General features: G+C 48.3%; 1 protein-coding gene across 2 annotated transcripts in view; it reads left to right on the plus strand.

Annotated features, from left to right (window-relative positions):
- Nucleotides 1-18,272, plus strand: part of LOC147424887 (GTP-binding protein At2g22870-like) — a 55,112-nt gene that overhangs the window by 16,626 nt on the left and 20,214 nt on the right. The window lies entirely within an intron of this gene.

Consider the following 18,272-nt stretch of genomic DNA (forward strand, 5'->3'; position numbering starts at 1 on the left):
GCCTTTCTTCTGTTTTTTGCCGTGCTTTTTGGCTTTCTTTTGCGCGTCAAAAAGCTGAGCAATCCGTGCATCAACCACCTCTTATAATTTCTTCTTTGTATACTGTTTGTGATCAGAAGGTTTCTTGAGAGCGGGTTTTAAGGGTGTAGTGGTTTTCTGCCACTGCAAGCGCATGCACTTCCTGAAAAGAAGTCTCGCTCATATATTTTGCCAATTTCGGATCCTTCGCAAAACTGAGCATCATCTTTGTTGCATCGCCGATCAATTGACAACGCTTCATCTCTCTTTGCTCTGCCTGAGTAGGCCGAGGCGGGCCATACTCTCTGTCGGAATCTTCGTTGTGATCCCTGCTCGCATCTCCAGATGCAGAGGGAGTCGACTGATCCTTGCGTGAAGCCATAGGTGCCATGGAAAAAAAAAATTGGGGATCGGATTTCCCGTAGAAGAGAAATCGGCCGTGCTCTGATACCACTGTAACACACTTGGACACTCAAGTCAAGTATCAATCGCGACATCACCAAATAACCACTTCAAAACAATTCACAGATCACAATAGATTTGCACTGGCCCGGCGGAGTTCCGTGCCTAGAGATATTGGCCCCAAAGACTGGCGCCCCTTTCGGTATTTCTTTTTATATTAATCAGTTCAAAGTACAAGGGAGTGACTCGGGGTTCACTCTCAGACTCTGCGTCCAGATGCTTTGAGAAGTGAAGACCCAAGCCACTTATTTAAAGGTTTACAAGGGATGCCTAAAAGCAGAGCCCCAAAAAGCTTCAAAATCAAAAGCCTGAAAGCAAAAGCTAGTGCTCTCTCTCTCTCACAGAGAGCCAATTTGAAAGCAAAAGCAATCTCTCTCTCTTTCTCATTGCGTAGCCCAAAATTGACGCAAAAAAAGCAACTTTTCTGGCTGCCGTAATTCACGCCGCAAAAAAGTGGAAATCCGTACCTGCTGCCACGTCAGCATGCGCCGGCAGCTTTAGGGTTTGCTGAATTTAGGGTTTCAGCCAGAAATTAGGGTTTACTGCAAATTAGTGTTTTTGGCAGTTTTTAGGGTTTGCAGGAATTTCAGGGTTTCAGCCAGAAATTAGGGTTTCTGCTGTCCGCCACGTCATCACTTTGTGACAAATTCCGCCACTCCATGTCGTGTGTCGTCTCTCTCTCTCTCTCTCTCTCTGTCTCTCAGTTCAGTTGTTATTGAAGTGCTAAACGTCTGTTGAGTCTGTTCTTTTGTATTGGCACGTGGTGCCCGTCTTGTGACAGAGTGAGCCGGGGTCGTGTATCCTTGTCTTTCTTTTCTTGGAAATTCTCTCTCTTTCTACTTTCATTGTGAGAGGTCTGTTGGGTTCTCTGAGTCAAGATCTCATCAGTGGGGTTAGTCAAATTTCCCGAATGTATCGCAAAACCCCGTTTCACATGACCAATTTGACTTTTGTTCCAGGCAGTAGTCTCGGATCTTTGTAGGGAGTCCGCAACAAAACCGCTCAATCTGTTCCTTAAAAGAGACCTTCTTAAATGAAGAGGTTGGTAGAAAAGAGTTCCAAGATTTCTCGCAATAAGCGTTCAAAGAATCTCCCTTGGTCATCCGAAGACGATTTCAAGCGGTTCGTATATCTTGTTCGTACTCCCGAGTCAGCTAAGAAGAAATAAAGTGCCTTTTGAATTTCAACCATTTAACTAGAGCTTCCTTCCTCAGAAGAAAGGTGGACCACCATGTTCGAGCATTTCCTTTGAAGAAAGATGTAGCCCTCCTAATCTTGGAGTGCTATGAGTAATGCCCTCCAGAGAAAGCTATGTCAAACTACTGAATGAAGGCCAAATCCCTCGGAGCATCTTGGAACCCAGAAAAGGATTCAAATTTAATGGACTGTCCACCTTCTTTAAATTCTTTTACTTTCTTGGTTTTGTCTTTGAGAAAGTCATATTGGTTGGCTCTGTAAAAATGCTTCTTCTTTGCATAAAACATGTGATTGTTGGAGTCCGAACTGTCAGAGGATGACTCCTCTGTAGAACTATCAGAAACTGGGCGAAATCTGGGCTTCTTTGCCTTTTACTTGCCCTTTCCAAAGCTTTGCTTTTTGCTTCGCTTTTTGCCTTTTTTGTCTTCCTCGCTCGAGGCAGAAGAGCTAGAACTGTCAAAAGAAGAAGAAGAAGAAGAAGAAGAAGAATTGGGTAGTCCTTCAAATCGTACACGCTTTTTTTACTTTCTTGCCGATGCAAAAGAAGATTGACGCCCCAAATAACCCGGGAAGTCAGTCCCCTTCTTGTGCTTTTTCTCTTGCTTTTTTTGGATTTGTTGTTTGTGTCCAAAAGCCGACTGATCTGTGTCTGAACCACCTCATGTAATTCTTGCTTTGTAAACATCCTCGGAGAAGGAGGTTTCTTGATTGCCGATTTGATGGGTGGTTCTGTGGCTTTCTGCCACTGGGTGTGCACTTCTGTGATGGATTGCTGAGAGACAAAATTTGCAAACTGCGGATCCTTCGCAATTTTAATCATCTGCTTTGTGCACTCGTCAACCTGCTGTCGACGTTCCATTTATAAGTTCGTACTAAGTAGGCCGAGATGGCCCGCACTCTTCCTCTGTTTGATCATAAAAATCTTCTTCGTGATCTCCTCCCGCATTCGCAGATGCAGAAGAAGTCGATTGATTCTTGTTGGAATCCATGTGTGTCGCGGAGAAAAGGATCGGATTTCCCAGTAGAAGAGCAATCGGCCGTCTGATACCACTGTGCGACACAACAGAGATTCACTTCAAACTAGTTCACAAAGACGACACGGCCCGGCGTAGTTCCATGCCAAGAGGTATCGGCCCCAAAGACTGGCGCCCCTTTCGGTATTTCTTTTTATATTAATTTGTGTGCAAAGTACAAAGAAAGTCGGCGGGGACTCTCACTCAGACTCTACATCCAGATGCTCTGAGTAATGAGGCCCAACCAATTTATTTATTGGTACAAGAGATGCCCAAAAGCAGAGCCCCAAAAATCTCAAACTCAAAAGGAAAGTTTCCGAAAAGCAATTGGTCTTTCCTAAAAACAGGCAGCGCAATTTACGCAAAGCATACGGACTGCCACGTCATCAATGCAATTTACGGAAGAACTGTATGGACAGTTCAACGCAAATTCCGGTAGGATTTCCAAGCTGCCACGTCAGCATTTCAAGGGCCCCTCGTCCTTTGGCCATAAGGTGCCACGTCACCAGTTTGTGACACCAAGTAAGTCCGAGTACTCTAAGAAAAAACTGGGACTCAAACCATCCTCACCTGGGCAGCTACCACGGGGAAGTGCTCTGAGGGCCACGTGGAGCTCCTCTAGCTAAAGAGGCAGCTCAAGCCTCTGGAGCATCTCCTCAGTGTCACGTGACACATCCAACCCTATGTGTCCGTGGACAAGCTACAGCATGATCAGAGTTTAGTCAATCCAGTCAGTCTAGATTAGAAGTGATCTGGCACTTTTTGTGAGTCTATTCGAAGACCGTGCATGCCCAATCACTTAGCATAGATGCATATCCTCTGGTTGCACACAGCATGATCATCAGTATTCCCTTCAGAATCCATCAGATTTAGTCAGGGGAATTTTCGAGTGCATTTAGCCTATTTTCCCTATTTTTGGTATTTTTCAGTTATTATTTTTAAGTGACTTTCCAACAAAAGTAGGTAGGGCAATTTTGCTAAGAAAATATATAAGCAAACCCAAGTTAGCACTTTCTGGCAGAAGAGGCAGCAGGAGCTTCCCGCTCAACAGGCAACTTCTCAGCAGTACCCCCTCGAACACTCTGACATTTTTGGATTTCCCAATCCTCGCCTACCCTCCAAGACCTGGCGTTTTCCAGCAGTGCTTGATCGCCTGCCTCCCAGCATTGCCTAGCGACTGCAGATCCCCATCATCGCCATCAAGTTCCAGTTTGCTAGCGTTTTCCCAAATCAGCCCCATCAGCGTTTTTGACTTTCCGGCCCAGATCAGCCTAGCGTTTTTGGCTAGCAGCAAGAGTGCCTCAGCTTTTTTGGTTTTCAGCCCAACCTGCATTGGAACCACAGCGTTTTCAGCCCTAAGTGACAGTAGCAGATCAGCCCCAAGTCGGTTGCAGAAGTTCCCCCAATTTCAGCCATAAAAACGCAGCCAAAACAGTCATTTTCAGCCACCGAAACAGTGCCGAAATTTAGGAGATAGAAGATCACAGATTTCAGCCATAAAGTCGTCGTCATCACCGTCGTCGTCATTGGCATAGACCAAGTTGCATCAGTCCATTGCATACGCATTGTACCACTTTGTGCAATCAAAAGTAGACCACTCTCGCCGCCGAGAGTGGGGCCTTCGGAGGAGGGTTTTACAACGTCTGTGGTGTCGTATCTCTCTTCTCTCTCTATCTCTCAGTCTCATACACTTGCACGCATAGTGTCCATTCACTTTGTTGTGATCATAGCACTTTCCATTAAGAACGGAAGGCTCTCCCTTCCATAAGAATTAAAAGGAACCTTGATCACAGTTCGGAGCACTCATCTTGAGCAAAGCGCAAACAATCATTCCGCTACACCTAACACTCAGTCACAAGACAAGGCATCTGTGCCCATACCTGCTCTCTGCATGCATCCTGACGCTTCGATTGAGGCTCTGCTGACAACAGGTTACGGTAAAAGTCAATAGCAACTACACGCATGTCCTCTGGCTCTGAAGCAACTGACCCGTCAAGCCGCCTCAACTGGTTGACACTAGCATGCGCATGCCGGGGTCCCACTGTTGAAAAGAACGCCCCTGTAACTCTGTTACCCACCTGGGTCCACTGAGATGCCTGTCTATGGAAAGCAAACTCATGACGCCTCTCCTCTGTGCTGGCAAGCTCCTGGCGAGCCTGCTGCAACTGCTCCTCCAACCAGGAATTGTCTGAGTGTTGCTCCTGCGTGCTCTGCAGGGAAGCAACGCCTCGTCGAAGACGCTGCTCCTCCTCTCTCGCTGCAGCTAGGTGAGCCATAGACGCCTGAAGAAAGAAACGGCTAAGCTGAGCAAGTCCACAGGCCACTCTATCAACAGGGGAGTCCTGTGTGTCCAAGCCCTCTGTTGAAAGAGCTACCACTCGCTCTCTGAGCTCAGAGTCCATGTCCAAAGAACCCCCACAGGACGATTCGATCATTCAGGAAGAACCGATCTTGGCTCTCGAGTCTAGGTCCAAAGAACCCTCATAGGAAGTACTATGTGTTCGCATGATTGATACGCACGCATTGTTCGAGTGTTTCATTCGTGATCGTTTCCTGTATTTTAGTCGGCGTCTTTATGTGATCCCTTTTCCTAGGCATGACATATTGTATGTTGAGCACGTTTCACTCATGGATGAGGACGAATGTATGCGGATTTTTCTTGAAAATCTGAAAAGTATGTATGTAAGGAAGTCACATTCCATGTCTCTTCCTTGGCATGACACAGTTTCCGAACGAGCACAAGAAAGTCTGAGCACCAAGCATGGGCATTTCCGTTGTAAATTGCCACATTTTCGTTGTAAATTGCCACAGCTGATTGCTCTAGATCATAAGAGAAAGATTCGATCGCATTGTTTGCATGTGTTTGATGAACGGGTTGTCACACCGTCTATTGGTTCATCTACATTGCATGCACAGTCTTTGAGGAAGACAAGATGTTTTCCACTCACTTTACATGGAATGGGTATGTTCATGGTTGTGTGTTGGAAATGGTTTTAGGAATTTTCAGCCATGGAGATTCTTGAAGAAGAAGGAAGCATAACTCTCAACCAAGTTGAAGCATTGAAGGAGCCACATAAGACTTTGTTTCGCTTTCGGCGCGGCCCAAAGAAGCAAGCGTTGCAGACCTTTATGAAGTTCAAGTACCGCACGACCCACACAGCAGAGTGGGCCGACGAAGAGTCCCTTCCAGGATTCCGGATGCTATTGGCGATCTCCCTCGACGCCATACAGTTCGGTACCAGTACCTCACTTTGAAAAGGAGGGGATGTTACGTGACACATCCAACCCTATGTGTCCGTGGACAAGCTACAACATAACAGGGTTCAGTCAGTCCAGTCAAGTCTAGATTTAGAAGTGATCTGGCACTTTTGTGAGTCTATTCGTAGACTGTGCATGCCCAATCACTTAGTGTAGATGCATATCCTCTGGTTGCACACAACATTATCATCAGTATTCCCTTCAGAATCCATCAGATTCAGTCAGGGGAATTTTCCAGTGCATTTAGCCTATTTTCCCTATTTTGGGTATTTTTCACTTATTATTTTTAAGTGACTTTCCAACAAAAGTAGGTAGGGCAATTTTGCTAAGTTAATATATAAGCAAACCCAAGTTAGCACTTTCTGGCAGAAGAGGCAGCAGGAGCTTCCCGCTCAACAGGCAACTTCTCAGCAGTACCCCCTCAACACTCTGACATTTTTGGATTTCCCAATCCTCGCCTACCCTCCAAGACCTGGCGTTTTCCAGCAGTGCTTGATCGCCTGCCTCCCAGCATTGCCTAGCGACTGCAGATCCCCATCATCGCCATCAAGTTCCAGTTTGCTAGCGTTTTCCCAAATCAGCCCCATCAGCGTTTTTGACTTTCCGGCCCAGATCAGCCTAGCGTTTTTGGCTAGCAGCAAGAGTGCCTCAGCTTTTTTGGTTTTCAGCCCAACCTGCATTGGAACCACAGCGTTTTCAGCCCTAAGTGACAGTAGCAGATCAGCCCCAAGTCGGTTGCAGAAGTTCCCCCAATTTCAGCCATAAAAACGCAGCCAAAACAGTCATTTTCAGCCACCGAAACAGTGCCGAAATTTAGGAGATAGAAGATCACAGATTTCAGCCATAAAGTCGTCGTCATCACCGTCGTCGTCATTGGCATAGACCAAGTTGCATCAGTCCATTGCATACGCATTGTACCACTTTGTGCAATCAAAAGTAGACCACTCTCGCCGCCGAGAGTGGGGCCTTCGGAGGAGGGTTTTACAACGTCTGTGGTGTCGTATCTCTCTTCTCTCTCTATCTCTCAGTCTCATACACTTGCACGCATAGTGTCCATTCACTTTGTTGTGATCATAGCACTTTCCATTAAGAACGGAAGGCTCTCCCTTCCATAAGAATTAAAAGGAACCTTGATCACAGTTCGGAGCACTCATCTTGAGCAAAGCGCAAACAATCATTCCGCTACACCTAACACTCAGTCACAAGACAAGGCATCTGTGCCCATACCTGCTCTCTGCATGCATCCTGACGCTTCGATTGAGGCTCTGCTGACAACAGGTTACGGTAAAAGTCAATAGCAACTACACGCATGTCCTCTGGCTCTGAAGCAACTGACCCGTCAAGCCGCCTCAACTGGTTGACACTAGCATGCGCATGCCGGGGTCCCACTGTTGAAAAGAACGCCCCTGTAACTCTGTTACCCACCTGGGTCCACTGAGATGCCTGTCTATGGAAAGCAAACTCATGACGCCTCTCCTCTGTGCTGGCAAGCTCCTGGCGAGCCTGCTGCAACTGCTCCTCCAACCAGGAATTGTCTGAGTGTTGCTCCTGCGTGCTCTGCAGGGAAGCAACGCCTCGTCGAAGACGCTGCTCCTCCTCTCTCGCTGCAGCTAGGTGAGCCATAGACGCCTGAAGAAAGAAACGGCTAAGCTGAGCAAGTCCACAGGCCACTCTATCAACAGGGGAGTCCTGTGTGTCCAAGCCCTCTGTTGAAAGAGCTACCACTCGCTCTCTGAGCTCAGAGTCCATGTCCAAAGAACCCCCACAGGACGATTCGATCATTCAGGAAGAACCGATCTTGGCTCTCGAGTCTAGGTCCAAAGAACCCTCATAGGAAGTACTATGTGTTCGCATGATTGATACGCACGCATTGTTCGAGTGTTTCATTCGTGATCGTTTCCTGTATTTTAGTCGGCGTCTTTATGTGATCCCTTTTCCTAGGCATGACATATTGTATGTTGAGCACGTTTCACTCATGGATGAGGACGAATGTATGCGGATTTTTCTTGAAAATCTGAAAAGTATGTATGTAAGGAAGTCACATTCCATGTCTCTTCCTTGGCATGACACAGTTTCCGAACGAGCACAAGAAAGTCTGAGCACCAAGCATGGGCATTTCCGTTGTAAATTGCCACATTTTCGTTGTAAATTGCCACAGCTGATTGCTCTAGATCATAAGAGAAAGATTCGATCGCATTGTTTGCATGTGTTTGATGAACGGGTTGTCACACCGTCTATTGGTTCATCTACATTGCATGCACAGTCTTTGAGGAAGACAAGATGTTTTCCACTCACTTTACATGGAATGGGTATGTTCATGGTTGTGTGTTGGAAATGGTTTTAGGAATTTTCAGCCATGGAGATTCTTGAAGAAGAAGGAAGCATAACTCTCAACCAAGTTGAAGCATTGAAGGAGCCACATAAGACTTTGTTTCGCTTTCGGCGCGGCCCAAAGAAGCAAGCGTTGCAGACCTTTATGAAGTTCAAGTACCGCACGACCCACACAGCAGAGTGGGCCGACGAAGAGTCCCTTCCAGGATTCCGGATGCTATTGGCGATCTCCCTCGACGCCATACAGTTCGGTACCAGTACCTCACTTTGAAAAGGAGGGGATGTTACGTGACACATCCAACCCTATGTGTTCGTGGACAAGCTACAACATAACAGGGTTCAGTCAGTCCAGTCAAGTCTAGATTTAGAAGTGATCTGGCACTTTTGTGAGTCTATTCGTAGACTGTGCATGCCCAATCACTTAGTGTAGATGCATATCCTCTGGTTGCACACAACATTATTATCAGTATTCCCTTCAGAATCCATCAGATTCAGTCAGGGGAATTTTCCAGTGCATTTAGCCTATTTTCCCTATTTTTGGTATTTTTCACTTATTATTTTTAAGTGACTTTCCAACAAAAGTAGGTAGGGCAATTTTGCTAAGTTAATATATAAGCAAACCCAAGTTAGCACTTTCTGGCAGAAGAGGCAGCAGGAGCTTCCCGCTCAACAGGCAACTTCTCAGCAGTACCCCCTCGAACACTCTGACATTTTTGGATTTCCCAATCCTCGCCTACCCTCCAAGACCTGGCGTTTTCCAGCAGTGCTTGATCGCCTGCCTCCCAGCATTGCCTAGCGACTGCAGATCCCCATCATCGCCATCAAGTTCCAGTTTGCTAGCGTTTTCCCAAATCAGCCCCATCAGCGTTTTTGACTTTCCGGCCCAGATCAGCCTAGCGTTTTTGGCTAGCAGCAAGAGTGCCTCAGCTTTTTTGGTTTTCAGCCCAACCTGCATTGGAACCACAGCGTTTTCAGCCCTAAGTGACAGTAGCAGATCAGCCCCAAGTCGGTTGCAGAAGTTCCCCCAATTTCAGCCATAAAAACGCAGCCAAAACAGTCATTTTCAGCCACCGAAACAGTGCCGAAATTTAGGAGATAGAAGATCACAGATTTCAGCCATAAAGTCGTCGTCATCACCGTCGTCGTCATTGGCATAGACCAAGTTGCATCAGTCCATTGCATACGCATTGTACCACTTTGTGCAATCAAAAGTAGACCACTCTCGCCGCCGAGAGTGGGGCCTTCGGAGGAGGGTTTTACAACGTCTGTGGTGTCGTATCTCTCTTCTCTCTCTATCTCTCAGTCTCATACACTTGCACGCATAGTGTCCATTCACTTTGTTGTGATCATAGCACTTTCCATTAAGAACGGAAGGCTCTCCCTTCCATAAGAATTAAAAGGAACCTTGATCACAGTTCGGAGCACTCATCTTGAGCAAAGCGCAAACAATCATTCCGCTACACCTAACACTCAGTCACAAGACAAGGCATCTGTGCCCATACCTGCTCTCTGCATGCATCCTGACGCTTCGATTGAGGCTCTGCTGACAACAGGTTACGGTAAAAGTCAATAGCAACTACACGCATGTCCTCTGGCTCTGAAGCAACTGACCCGTCAAGCCGCCTCAACTGGTTGACACTAGCATGCGCATGCCGGGGTCCCACTGTTGAAAAGAACGCCCCTGTAACTCTGTTACCCACCTGGGTCCACTGAGATGCCTGTCTATGGAAAGCAAACTCATGACGCCTCTCCTCTGTGCTGGCAAGCTCCTGGCGAGCCTGCTGCAACTGCTCCTCCAACCAGGAATTGTCTGAGTGTTGCTCCTGCGTGCTCTGCAGGGAAGCAACGCCTCGTCGAAGACGCTGCTCCTCCTCTCTCGCTGCAGCTAGGTGAGCCATAGACGCCTGAAGAAAGAAACGGCTAAGCTGAGCAAGTCCACAGGCCACTCTATCAACAGGGGAGTCCTGTGTGTCCAAGCCCTCTGTTGAAAGAGCTACCACTCGCTCTCTGAGCTCAGAGTCCATGTCCAAAGAACCCCCACAGGACGATTCGATCATTCAGGAAGAACCGATCTTGGCTCTCGAGTCTAGGTCCAAAGAACCCTCATAGGAAGTACTATGTGTTCGCATGATTGATACGCACGCATTGTTCGAGTGTTTCATTCGTGATCGTTTCCTGTATTTTAGTCGGCGTCTTTATGTGATCCCTTTTCCTAGGCATGACATATTGTATGTTGAGCACGTTTCACTCATGGATGAGGACGAATGTATGCGGATTTTTCTTGAAAATCTGAAAAGTATGTATGTAAGGAAGTCACATTCCATGTCTCTTCCTTGGCATGACACAGTTTCCGAACGAGCACAAGAAAGTCTGAGCACCAAGCATGGGCATTTCCGTTGTAAATTGCCACATTTTCGTTGTAAATTGCCACAGCTGATTGCTCTAGATCATAAGAGAAAGATTCGATCGCATTGTTTGCATGTGTTTGATGAACGGGTTGTCACACCGTCTATTGGTTCATCTACATTGCATGCACAGTCTTTGAGGAAGACAAGATGTTTTCCACTCACTTTACATGGAATGGGTATGTTCATGGTTGTGTGTTGGAAATGGTTTTAGGAATTTTCAGCCATGGAGATTCTTGAAGAAGAAGGAAGCATAACTCTCAACCAAGTTGAAGCATTGAAGGAGCCACATAAGACTTTGTTTCGCTTTCGGCGCGGCCCAAAGAAGCAAGCGTTGCAGACCTTTATGAAGTTCAAGTACCGCACGACCCACACAGCAGAGTGGGCCGACGAAGAGTCCCTTCCAGGATTCCGGATGCTATTGGCGATCTCCCTCGACGCCATACAGTTCGGTACCAGTACCTCACTTTGAAAAGGAGGGGATGTTACGTGACACATCCAACCCTATGTGTTCGTGGACAAGCTACAACATAACAGGGTTCAGTCAGTCCAGTCAAGTCTAGATTTAGAAGTGATCTGGCACTTTTGTGAGTCTATTCGTAGACTGTGCATGCCCAATCACTTAGTGTAGATGCATATCCTCTGGTTGCACACAACATTATTATCAGTATTCCCTTCAGAATCCATCAGATTCAGTCAGGGGAATTTTCCAGTGCATTTAGCCTATTTTCCCTATTTTTGGTATTTTTCACTTATTATTTTTAAGTGACTTTCCAACAAAAGTAGGTAGGGCAATTTTGCTAAGTTAATATATAAGCAAACCCAAGTTAGCACTTTCTGGCAGAAGAGGCAGCAGGAGCTTCCCGCTCAACAGGCAACTTCTCAGCAGTACCCCCTCGAACACTCTGACATTTTTGGATTTCCCAATCCTCGCCTACCCTCCAAGACCTGGCGTTTTCCAGCAGTGCTTGATCGCCTGCCTCCCAGCATTGCCTAGCGACTGCAGATCCCCATCATCGCCATCAAGTTCCAGTTTGCTAGCGTTTTCCCAAATCAGCCCCATCAGCGTTTTTGACTTTCCGGCCCAGATCAGCCTAGCGTTTTTGGCTAGCAGCAAGAGTGCCTCAGCTTTTTTGGTTTTCAGCCCAACCTGCATTGGAACCACAGCGTTTTCAGCCCTAAGTGACAGTAGCAGATCAGCCCCAAGTCGGTTGCAGAAGTTCCCCCAATTTCAGCCATAAAAACGCAGCCAAAACAGTCATTTTCAGCCACCGAAACAGTGCCGAAATTTAGGAGATAGAAGATCACAGATTTCAGCCATAAAGTCGTCGTCATCACCGTCGTCGTCATTGGCATAGACCAAGTTGCATCAGTCCATTGCATACGCATTGTACCACTTTGTGCAATCAAAAGTAGACCACTCTCGCCGCCGAGAGTGGGGCCTTCGGAGGAGGGTTTTACAACGTCTGTGGTGTCGTATCTCTCTTCTCTCTCTATCTCTCAGTCTCATACACTTGCACGCATAGTGTCCATTCACTTTGTTGTGATCATAGCACTTTCCATTAAGAACGGAAGGCTCTCCCTTCCATAAGAATTAAAAGGAACCTTGATCACAGTTCGGAGCACTCATCTTGAGCAAAGCGCAAACAATCATTCCGCTGCACCTAACACGAAAACGCAGCCAAAACAGTCATTTTTCAGCCTCTGAAACTGCCCCGAAATTCTACAGTTAGAAGACCACAGATTTCAGCCCTAAAGTCGTCGTCGTCATCATCACCGTCGTCGTCATCGGCATAGTCCCAGGTTGCATCAGTCCATTGCATACGCATTGTACCACTTTGTGCAATCAAAAGTAGACCACTCTCGCCGACGAGAGTGGGGCCTTCCGAGGAGGGTTTTACAACGTCTCTGGTGTCGTATCTTTCTTCTCTCTATCTCTCAGTCTCATACACTTGCACGCATAGTGTCCATTCACTTTGTTTGTGATCATAGCATTCTCTCATTAAGAACGGAAGGCTCTACCTTCCATAAAAACTAAAAGGAACCTTGAGCACAGTTCGGAGCACTCATCTTGAGCAAAGCGCAAACAATCATTCCGCTGCACCTAACACTCAGTCACAAGACAAGGCATCTGTGCCCATACCTGCTCTCTGCATGCATCCTGACGCTTCGATTGAGGCTCTGCTGACAACAGGTCGGTAAAAGTCAATAGCAACTACACGCACGTCCTCTGGCTTTGTAGCAACTGACCCGTCAGGCCGTCTCAACTGGTTGACACTAGCATGCGCATGCCGGGGTCCCACTGTCGAAAAGAACGCCCCTGTAACTCTGTTACCCACCTGGGTCCACTGAGATGCCTGTCTATGGAAAGCAAACTCATGACGCCTCTCCTTTGTGCTGGCAAGCTCCTGGCGAGCCTGCTGCAATTGCTCCTCCAACCAGGGACTGTCTGAGTGTTGCTCCTGCGTGCTCTGTAGGGAAGCAACACCTCGTCGAAGACGTTGCTCCTCCTCTCTCGCTGCAGCTAGGTTAGCCGTAGACACCTGAAGAAAGAAACGGCTAAGCAAGTCCAGAGGCCACTCTATCAACAGGGGAGTCCTGTGTGTCCAAAGCCCTCTGTCCAAAGAGCTACCAGTCGCTTTGTGAGCTCAGAGTCCAGCAAGATCCTCTCAAGGATGCGTAGCATCGTGCTGCCCCTCCTTTGTCTATTTGTCTCTGTGAGGATCACTGGTGCATGGTCCGAAAAGGATGTCCGAGCCAAGATGCAAACTGATCCACCCCAGTCACAAATGCGGTCACTAGCATAGAAGATAGATTCACTCCTCCAACTCTACGATCAGAATGGGAGAAAACGAGGCTGTCAGGGGGTTGTACAAAACCCGAGTGCTGCCAAATATCAGAAACCGTCATAGTCATACAAAACCGCTCCCAAGCTGCCAGCTCAGCCCCGTGTACCGTGACATGGCCACCTCCAATCCGATGAGAGGGGTCCTCCAATATGTTGAAATCCCCCCAAACACACCATTGCTCTGTATGCGGCAAAGACTCCACAACCTGAGACCAGAACTCTTCACGTGCACTTGTCACATTTGGCGCATAAATGTTCAGGAAACCCATAAGGCAACCCTGAACCTGCATAGTAATCCACTGAGCTCTGCCTGGTACAATAATAGCTCTGCCCACAATGGCATGCTGCAAAGAATCCGCAATAGTCATACATACCTCTCCCTGGATGCCTTCAGGTCCAAATGCAGCTGACTAAAACGTCTCATAGCGACCACGCAAAATCTGACCACACTGTCTAATGCGGCTCTCACAAAGATAATGCTCCTGTAGCATACGAATGTCAATCTCACCACCCACAAGGCATCTCTGAAGCTCTTGATGCAGCCGACCCCTCTGACGTTGAAACTAGGGCCCTCCTAATCCTTGCACATTCCATGAGATGATCCTCATGGAGTCAATGAGAGAAAACAGATGCTGCAACAGCAGCCAACCTCGCTATCTTTGAGGCCGGTTTGGATGGGGAGTAATCCGCATCCAAACGACCTCTAGACAAGCGCAAGCGGAGTGTGTCCCGCTCAGGCCCAAGCCAAGCGTGCAGCCCAAACGGCTACATCCTCTGTCCAAGAATCCTCATGTACAAATACATAGCAAGGAGGGCTGTGAGTGTCAGTAAACAGATGCACAACAATGTGCCTGCAACCCGCTGCATCCGGAGGCGTCACGCTGAACTTGGCAAGAGGCCAAAGTGTCTGTACCAGATCTGTCACCCCCTAGTCCCCTGTGTGGTGTGAGAACTGAGTAGCCTGAATCTGGAGCCAGTCAAGAACTGCGTGCAGGGTCCACTCTGTGGGATCCCTACCGCACAACGAGATGGAGAAACCCACCGCTGTGTCCAAAGCCTCAATGCCTCTAGCTGCAAGAAAGAGGACGTGGATTCGAAAGCAAGCCTCCTCCATGTCAGGAGAAGAGTCACCCAGGAGTCGTGTGAAGTTGTAGTCGAAGAAGTCCCAGCGTCTGCGAATGTCAAAGCTAGTCAAACCTCTAGGGACTGCTGCAAAAAAGAAGTATGCACCAAAAAAGGCGGCCTCAGATGGGGCTGTCCCTCTCGAGCCACACGGCTCGTAGCGAAAGCACTACAAAGAGATCGCCTCGTGGCAGACACGTGCCGAGTGCCCTGCGTTTGAGGAGGAGTGGAGCAGGGGTCGGGAGATGAGGCTGTGGGTCCAACTGGGGAGAGAGGAGGGACGGGAGGCGGGGGAGGGAAGGAGGTGGGCGAGGCGGAGCGGCAGCGTATGAGGGAGGAGGAGGTGGAGGCGGAGGAGCTGAAGTGGACGGGGCATCCTCAAGCGGGTCCTGTTGAAGGGGGTCAAAACGGTTCCTTCTCGGAACCCAGTGTTGCTGAGCTGCAGAATGTCGGCCACTAGGGGGAGCAGTGGGGCGAGCCCGTCCCTATTGGCAGCTGCCAGACACCTGTTGCCAACCGTCAGCTGTCTGATCGCTGGTCTCAGTCAAGGTACCAGCCTGTGCGTCCCGTGTATCTGGCTGTTGGGTATGCTCAACCTTGGGAGGCTGCGCATGTGCTGTGGGTCGAGGTCTCCTGCAAGCAAGGATAGGCCTTTGCCAAATGACCCATATGTCTGCAAATGAAACACTGATACGGGAGATCCGAATACTCCACACTCTGTCTGATCCATCCCCCACTTACCCGAGGCAGCAGTACCACCTTGGGGAAGGAGTGTGTGTCTCGAACAAGAACTGGCACAGTAGGTAAACCTGCGGCCTTGGCCACAACTGAAGCTGTAGTGTGCGGAGACTATAGAGCTGTCCCGAACATGGAACCAATCCTGGGGAGATGAGGGAGGTACTCTTGCCTCGGGCCTGGGAAACAGACCGAGATCGGCAAGTCAGCCTCCTCCTCAAACACATCTGTAGTAGGGTCAAAACCATGATGCCATCGTTTGAAGTAAGCTCAAGCTGCTTGGATGCCGAGTGGGCTTATCAAAATCACCTTGGCTGACATCTTTGGAGACTCGAACTCTATCTGGTAGTACCCTCTCGTGAGGATCTGGACATCAGTGATCTTGCCCACATCGCAGAGAAGGCGGGCTTGAAGTAGATCCTGAACCTCGCCCCGACTAGGCCTAGTGCCTATGATCTTGCAGATAACCGAAGTGGCTTGCAAGCGTTCCACTTCGGCCATCAAGCTCGCTTGCTCTTCTGGCGAGAGAGCAAATTGAAGGGTCGGCTCCGCGGTGTCGGGCGAGGTGACTTCTGTAGAGTCCCTCTGAGGTGGAGCAGAAGCCGCCATTTTGTGTCTGCTGCTGAATTGAGAAGGGCGATGGTGACGTGAAACTCCTAGTAGGCTGAAAAAACAACTTCCTGCGAGCTGAGAAGTGGGATGATGGGGGGGGGGGAGGGGGAAGGGTATGTCAGCGGGAGCGCGAGGCTGAGGCGGGTGGGCTGCGCGCTGAGCTGGCAGCGGGCTGGGCAGGGCAGGCCAGCGCGAGGGAGATGGGAGAGGAGAGAGCGATGGTGAGAGGGGGGATGCAGGTGCGTGCGCAGGGGAGGGGGCTGAGGGCAGCAGCGAGCTTCGGCACTCGGCTAACTTGTTTGAGGTATTTGCTTTAGATTGCACAAAGTCTGGTACAATGGTTCTAAATGCTGAGATGTGTAATGACGACGGCAACGACGACGATGACGACGCTTGCGGATCTGGAGTACTGCGAGGCTAAAGGCTGAAATCTGAAAACGCTCGTGATGCTTGAGGGCTGAAACTGAATCGCTGAACTTAGGCTGAAATCTGTACTTGCTGCAACGACGGCGACGGCGATGAGGATGCTTGGTAGAGGTGCTTGTATGGCGAGACTATGGCTGAATGCAAAAGCGCCAGCAGGCTGAATGCAAAAACGCTGGGGATCTGCTGACGATGGGGCTGAGATCGACGGGGAGGGTAGGGCTGAATGCTGATGCAAAATCGCTGATGTTGCTGGCTAAAAAAACGCTGATGCAAGGGCTGCAAAAATGCTGGTACTGCCGGTACTTGAGAGGCTCTACTTCTCCGCTCCTCTGGCTGATCTTGGTGGCCCAAGGCTTGCATATATAGTTGCATAAGGCTGGGTCGAGCAGCATGCTGAAAATCCCATGATTCTGGAATTGAAGAGTCATTTAATCAATAAAAATGCCTTGCTAAGAGTTGGTTCACCCGTAGTTTAGCAAATGGTCACATGTAGTGAAAATGCTTATGCTTGGTGCTAGGTAGTGATGCTAATGCTAATGGGTTGTGCAATCAAAGGGTATGCAACTACTCTTAAGCGCCTCGACATGCACGTCTTGCGTACAGGCTCACAAGGTTGCCAAAACACTTCCTAGGCTGTCCTAAACCCTAGAAATAGGAGTTACAGCTTGTCCACATGCACATAGGGCTAGATGTGCACGTGACAACATCCCATGATGCTTGAAAATCTGTGCTAGAAAATCCTATCCATATGATCTGCTTTGAAGGTTTTCGTGATTGGAATAAAGTGAACTTGCTTGCTAAATCTATCCACAATGGTCCATATCGCATCATTTCCGATCCGAGTCTTAGGGAGATGCATAATAAAATCCATGGCAACACTCTCCTGGGGTAGATCTGGCACAGACAAAGGTTGGAGTAACCCAAGCGTCTTATGCCGATCGTAAGTGACTTTTTTTGTCTATAAAAGTGCTCGGATGATCTTGATTTGCATTAATCACAGAATGTTACAAACAACCTTGGCATATCCTTTGCACATGTTGCTCCAAAAAAAATACATCAAAGGGGTCGCACCTCTCTGATTATTCTTTCTTGTGAAGCTTGCAATGTTGATTCCTTCTACCAAGGAGTTGCCACTAGGAAGTTTCTTGAACCAGGTTTGTGTCCAGAGGCTCACACTTCTTCTGAAAGAGTATCGCATTTTTGGACTACCAAACTGCTCTCAATACCGTAGCTCTTACTATACAAATGTCAGTCAGGAGATCCTCATTATGGATGCATCTAGAGCCCATTGCAAGGTGGTGCCTAAAGAAGGGAGTGTCCAAATGTGTGAACGCCCACTTGCAGACTGTGCTCGTGAAGACTTTGAATTACCGGACATCCCGAGAACAGGTGTGTGAGGGTCTCATTCAGGTGCTTGCATCTGACACAGGAGTCTTCGCCTAAGCCTCTCGCTATTGCCTTATCTCCAGTTGGCATGAAACCAAAAAGCACTTTCCATAGGAAAACTTTGTCCCTCTCTTCACATTTGGCCTTCCAAATGTTTCCAAGTACTTGACTCCATTTGCTTGCAACCACTTTCTGGACCAGATCTTGTTGAGGTGTTCCACTCAATACTCTGTAGAGCAAAGCTTCTCATTAATTGTTTTAGTCATGTGCGAACTAAAAAGCCTTTCTCCAAGCCACTTCCAAGCTTTCCAATCCAATGGTGTGGAGCAAGAGGAAGGGTTAGGTTTGAGACTTTTCCCGGTTCTCTCCGGATCAGGATCTCCTCCTGGAGTGAGAGATTACTGCACAACTTTAGATGCTATAGGGATTGCCAATCCCCTTTCTGATAATCTCAAAAAG

Source organism: Adiantum capillus-veneris, chromosome 25 (assembly GCF_014529385.1).
Source record: "Adiantum capillus-veneris isolate H3 chromosome 25, ASM1452938v2, whole genome shotgun sequence".
NCBI classification, from domain to species: Eukaryota; Viridiplantae; Streptophyta; class Polypodiopsida; order Polypodiales; family Pteridaceae; genus Adiantum; species Adiantum capillus-veneris.